General features: G+C 43.4%; 1 pseudogene; it reads right to left on the bottom strand.

Annotated features, from left to right (window-relative positions):
- Positions 1-4,855, bottom strand: part of LOC102817094 — a 12,352-nt pseudogene extending 7,497 nt beyond the window's left edge.
- Positions 4,856-6,377: the final 1,522 nt, after the last annotated feature.

Raw genomic sequence — 6,377 nt, 5'->3', positions numbered from 1 at the left:
TGACATTGAGATGTAATCCATATCGAAGGCTGTGCTCTTTAATCTTCATAAGTAAATGTTTCAAGTCCTCTTCACTTTCAGCGATCAAGGTTGTATCATTTGTCCTATATATCCGGTAATGCCTAATGTGGCAATGAGGACCCTCCTGGGATGGACTATGTTGGTTCCTGTGGCCCCGCTAGCTCTCTGAGAGCATCTGCCCTTTGAATGGGTGTGCTCAAGCCCTGCTAAATTCTGCAGTGGGCGCCGGCCGTCCCCGGGTAGGAGCCCGGAGCAGGCAGGTGGAAGTTCAAAATGCTCGTAACTCCTCAATAGTTTGATCCTTCAAAAAACAAGTTCATAAAGTTGCAGCCTAATGTTTTATGTTTGCCCAAAAGCTGTCTGTCTACCAGGTGGGGGCCCCAATTTGTGATACCGCTCCCTACTTTCTCCCAAGCCCGCATACCTGTGCTGTCCTGTCAGGTGTGTATGTGTTTTAATGTTAAGTACACATATAAAAATCTATAGAAGTCCACCCTACAAATGATGCAATTACAAGACCTGTGGCCCTTGCCAGAGCTCCCCTGAAGGTGAAGTCCCTTAGAACTTGGCACATCTTAGTTAGACTTGGAGACCAAGGGACCCTTACTTGATGACATTGACAAACATATGGCAACAAGGAGTCGGAGACTTACAAGCCTTCTGCAGTGATGATTCCAACTATTCCTTTCTCCCCACCTCAAGTGTCTATTTTACAATGGTAGGGAAGGGGAACCAAGATTCAAAAGACAACCAACCATCTTAACACTATTCCCCTCTTTACACCTTCAAACCATGCCTAAATCCCTGTATCCTGGAGCCCTGTTTTTCCAAGGTTTGCATACATCATCATTTACCACTTTCCCACTTAGGCCATGTGAGCGTGCCTAAGTTTTCTCCCATCAGACTTGTTTTTCCATTCCCCTTCCCCTTCTTGTGTATTGCCCCCACCCCATGCACCAAATGCATCCTGTGTCCTTTCCTTAACCTGTGCTCTATCTTCCACTTCCTCCCTCCTCTCCTCTCATCTGAAACATCCTGATGATCAGCAAATATATATATGTATTTTTCCCCCTGTTAGTGTAGGTTCTTTTTCTTACTCTTAGAATAATGGTCCTATGCAGTATTTCTCCATTTGTGACTGACTAATTTCCACCAGCATAATGTCCTCAAAGTTCATCCATGTTATGTGGTAGATTGCAGTTTCCTTGTTGTTCTTCAAGGTGGTATAATATTCTATTGTGTGTATGTACCGAAGTTTGTTTATGCAATCTTCAATCGACGGACCCTTAGGCTGTCTTCATCTTTTTGCTATTGTAAATAATGCTGCTATGAACATTGGTGTGGGTATATCTACTCGTGTTATGGCTCGTATTACTTGTGGGTAAATACCAAGTAGAGGGATTGCTGGATCATAAGGTATTTCTATTTCCAACCTTCAGAGAAAGTGCCATATTGCTTTCCAGAGAGGCTGGATCATTTTACAAACCCACCAACAATGCAGAAGTGTCCTAGTCTCTTCACATCCTCGCCAGCATTTATTGTTCTCTAGTGTTTGCATCTTTGTTGTTATTGCTGGTGTGAGATAATATCTCATTGTTGATTTGATTTGCATCTCTCAAATGGCTAGTGATGGTGCACATTTCTTCATAGGTTTGTTGGCTGCCCGGATCTCTTCCTTGCTGAAATGTCTTCATGTCCTGTGCCTATTTTATAATTGGGTTATTTGTCTTTTTCTTGTAGAGGTGTTGTAGTTTCCTATATATTTTAGAAATGAGTTCCTTGTGTGATGTGTCATTGCAAAAGATTTTTTCCCATTCTGTGGGTTCCCCTTTTAGTCTTTTGGTGAAGTCTTTTGATGTACATAAGTTTTTAATTTTTAGTATGTCCCAATCATCTATTTTGTCTACTTTTGTTTGTGTAATTTTCAAAACATTTGGTATTCTGTATATTCCCTGTATTAGAGCCCTCACATTTGTCCCATTTTTTTTACTGATGACTTTCATAATTTTTGGATTCATATTTAGGTCTTTAATCCATGCTGAGTCGGGTTTTATATAGGGCGTGGGGTAAAGGTGTTGTTTCAATCTCTTGCATATTGCTTTCCAGTTTTGCCAGCAGCATTCTGTTAAAGATACTGTCTCCTCCCCATGCAATATACCTAGGCACTTTGTCAAAAATCAGTTGGCTGTATGTGGATAGGTTAATTTCTGGATTCTCCATTCTGGTCCATTGATCAATGTATCTTTCATTGTACCAGTACCAGACTGTTTTGACCACTGTGGCCATGTAGTAAATTTTGAAATCGGGGAGTGAGAGGCCTCTAACCTTGGCCTTCTTCTTAAGCAGTGCTTTACTTATCTTGGGTCTCCTTCATTTCTATAGAAAGTTTCTAATTGTCTTTTCCATCTCTTTGAAGAATGCCTCTGGAATCTGGATTGGGATTGCATTATATGTGCAAATTGCTTTGGGTAGTATTGACATTTTCACAATGTTGAGTCTTCCTATCCAGGGATATGGTATGTTCTTCCACTTTTTTAAGTCTCATTTGGTTTCTTGTGGTAGTGTTTGGTAATTTTCTTTGTACAGGTCCTTTGTTTCTCCGGTTACGTTCATCCCTAAATATTTCATTCTTTGTGTGGCTATTGTAAATGGTAGTTCTTTCCTAATGTCTTTTTCAGAACTGTCATTGTTGCCATAGAGGAATCCAACTGATATTTGGATTTTGATCTTATACCCTGCCACGTTGCCGAATCTTCCAATGATATCTAGTAGCTTTTTCATTGAGCCTTTGGGGTTTTCTCTCTATAGATCATATCATCTACAAATAGAGAGTTTTATTTTCTCTTTGCCAATTTGGATGCCTTTAATTTCAGTGGCTTGCCATATAGCTTTGGCTAATACTTCCAAAACAATACTGAAAAGAAGTGGTGATAAAGGACCTCTTTTTCTGGTTCCTGTTCACAGAAGGAAGGCTTTCAGTTTCTCTCCATTGAGAGTGATGTAGGCTGTTGGTTTTGTATAAATACTCTTGATTATGTTGAAGAATTTCCCTTCAATTCCTTCCTTCTTGAGTGTTTTTATCAGGAATGGATGTTGGATTTGTCAAATGCATTGTCTGCATCAATTGATAGGATCTTGTGGTTCTTTTCCTTTTTCTTATTTATATGGTAGATTACATTGATTGTTTTTCTAATGATCAACCATCCTCACATCCCTTTTATGAAACCCACTTGGTCATAATGTATTGTTTTTTGGATGTGCTACTGGATTCTGTTGGTTAGGATTTTGTTGAGAATTTTTGCTTCTGTGTTCATGAGGGATATTGTTCTGTAGTTTTCTTTCTTAGTGATGTGCTTCCCTGGTTTGGGGATGAGGATTATGCTTGCTTCATAAAAAGCATTAGGAAGTTTCTGTCCTCATCTATATTCTGGAATAATTTGAGTGGAATTGGTGACAGCTCTTCCCTGAATGTTTGGTAGAACTGACCAGTGAAGCCATCTGGGCCTGGACTTCTTTTGGTTGGGAGTTTTTTGATGACCTGATGAATTTATTCTTTTGTTATGGATCTGTTCAAGTTTTCTATTTCACTTTGTGTAAGTTTAGGTAGGTAGTGTTTTTCTAAAAATGCATCCATCTCTTAAAGGTTTTTGAATTTGTTGGAGTAAAACTCTTCCTAGTATTCTGTTATTTTCCTTTTAATTTCATTTGGTTCCTTTGTGACCACGCGTGTGTGGTTTCTAATGAGAGTTATTTGTGTCTCCTCCCTTTTTTCTATTGTTAGTTTTGCCAATGTTTCATTAATTTTATTGATCCTTTTAAAGAAGCAGCTTCTTGACTCTTTCTATAGTTTTTCTGTTTTCCATCTCATTTCACCAGATTTGGCGCTGGATCTGGAGATGGTGGCTGTGCTGGACTTGTGGGAGGAGGACCCCAAGACTTGCTGGCCCTGGGGATCATGGGAATGGTCTCCATCTAGTGGCTGCCCCTTGGGGCTCGGCTCTGCTGGGGTTCCTGGTTGGGCCAGAGGCATCTGCAGCAACAGGCCGCCAGAGGGAGCTTAAGATGATGAAGGCGACAAAGACGGAGCCCACAATGAGGAAAGGGACATAGATGGGCTCTGTGGAGCCCTTGGAATGTTTTTTGTCTGGCTCGCTGGTGTCCTGCTGCAGGTCATTGTCACAGCCTCCTTGGTCCAGGCTTGCCTCTGCACTAGAGCAACAGCAGCTCAGGGCACAGCTGCTGCAGCAGATGGTGGCGACGCTGCCATAAAAGCGCTCCTGGCACTAGAAGAGGAGGCGCCAGGCTCACTGTGCATACAGCCAGCCTTGGCAGTATTGGCTACCTGCCAGCCTGTCTACTGCCCTCAGTGCACCCAACAGCCATGGCAGCCTAGAGGCGGTGCTCTGGGAGGCGGTGTCTGGCCAATGGCTGCCCCATATAGCCGCACCCTGGGCGCTGGAGGCCTGGCCTTGCAGTGCCCTGAGAGGTTTTCAGGGAGTCCACCGGATGCGGTCCTGGCCTCCTCGTGGGATGTCCCTTCCACTAGGGCCACTGCACTTTGCCCGACGTGCTGGAGTCTTGGACGTGGGCCGCCTGGGTAATGACTCCTAAGCCATCCCCAACACTGTCCGGGTTCTGGCCCTAGGCGGGGTTTCTTTGAGGGGGCCCCCTCGTCATCTGTTCAGTCCGCAGTTTCCTGAGGATTCACCCTCAATGGGATGCTCCAAGTGCATGCCCAAGGAGATGACTACTGAGCCAGCTAAGCCGCTGACCTCCGGACACACAGCAGAGTCTCAGCTTCTGGATGCTGGCACTAGTAGGGAGCATACCCCATGCTTCGCTCTACTCTCAGCTACTGAGTGGGCGAAGGTGGCGGCTGGCAGCAACGGAGCTCTGGACAGCAAGTCCAGCGGCCGGCCATGTGCAGCTTGCAGAGCACACCACTACGCTACCAGAGCTCTGGTAGCGTAGTGGTTACGAATCGCGCTGCGAACCTTAAGGTCAGCAGTTCGAAACTATCAGCTGCTCCGCGGGAGAAAGATCAGGCTTTCTACTCCCGTTAAAGATTTACACCCTCGGAAACCCTGTACAGGGTCGCTATGGGTCGGAACCGACTCGACGGCACTTAACAACAACAACAACAACAACAAATCTTCTGCGGGCAGTACAGCTGACCCACCTTCACAGGCCGCCGGGGAAATACACTCCCTTTGTGTCTGATAGTAGCAGTCCGGGGTGCGTGGCACTGTTTGCGAGCTCAGCTGAAAGTGGCTTAGTTGCCACTGGACTCCAGGCCAGGAAGACACTGGCCACCTCTCAGGCAGCATCAGGACCCCAGGCGCAGAGGGCTTCTGTCCAGCTCCCTGGATCCTCAGAGCCTTGCACAGACAGGAGCCTCACATGGAAGTATCAGTCCTATGGGCGACTGGAGTCAAGACGCAGGGCAACAGCCTACACTCTCGCCTTCTAGGCACCAGGCCAGCCTCAGATCATATCATTTATTTCTGCTTTTATCTTTATTACTTCTTTTCTTTTGCTGACTGTAGGTTCCCACTGTTGGTCAGTTTCTAATTGTTGGAGATGCTGTGTTAATGTGTTCATTTTGGTTCTTTCTTCTTTGGTGATGTGCACATTTATCGCAATAAATTGTCCTCTCAGCACTGCTTTCGCCATGTCCCAAAGGTTTTGGCATGTTGTGTTTTCATTCTCGTTTGTTTCTAGGAACTTTATGAATTCATGTTTAATTTTCAGCAGGGTGTTGTTCAGTTTGCATATATTCGACTTTATTTCTTTAGTCTTCTTATTGTGGATTTCTAGTTTAATAGCATTGTGGTCTGAAAAGATACTCTGTAGTATTTTGATGTTTGTCAATTTATGGAAACTTGCTTTATGACCTAACCCATGGTAAATTCTGGAGAATGTTCCATTTGCACCAGAGAAGAAAGTATATTGTACTAAATTGTTGGGTTGAACGCTCTGTACACGTCTATGAGGACAAGTTGGTTGATTATTCTGTTTAGTTCCTCTGTACTTTGTTGAATTTCTTTCTGTTTATATTGTCCCTTTTCAAAAGTGTGGCATTAAAATCTCCCACTATAATTTTAGATTTATCTGTTTCTTTCTTCAGTTCTAGTAAGGTCTGCTCCATGTATTTTGGTGCTTTTCATTGGGAGAGTAGATATTTATTATGGTTATGTCTTCTTGCTCAATTGACCCTTTGATCATGAGGTAGTGTCTTTCTTTACCTCTTTTTTTTTTTTTTTTAATTAAATGTTTTTATTTTGCATTAAGTGAAAGTTTACAGGGCACATCATCAGCTTCACATTCAACCATTCATATAGCTTGTTTCATTACAT

Source organism: Chrysochloris asiatica, unplaced genomic scaffold (assembly GCF_000296735.1).
Source record: "Chrysochloris asiatica unplaced genomic scaffold, ChrAsi1.0 scaffold00039, whole genome shotgun sequence".
In the NCBI taxonomy this organism is placed as follows: Eukaryota; Metazoa; Chordata; class Mammalia; order Afrosoricida; family Chrysochloridae; genus Chrysochloris; species Chrysochloris asiatica.
The sequence above is the reverse complement of the archived record's forward strand: the minus strand, read 5'-3'. Positions and strand labels throughout refer to the sequence as shown.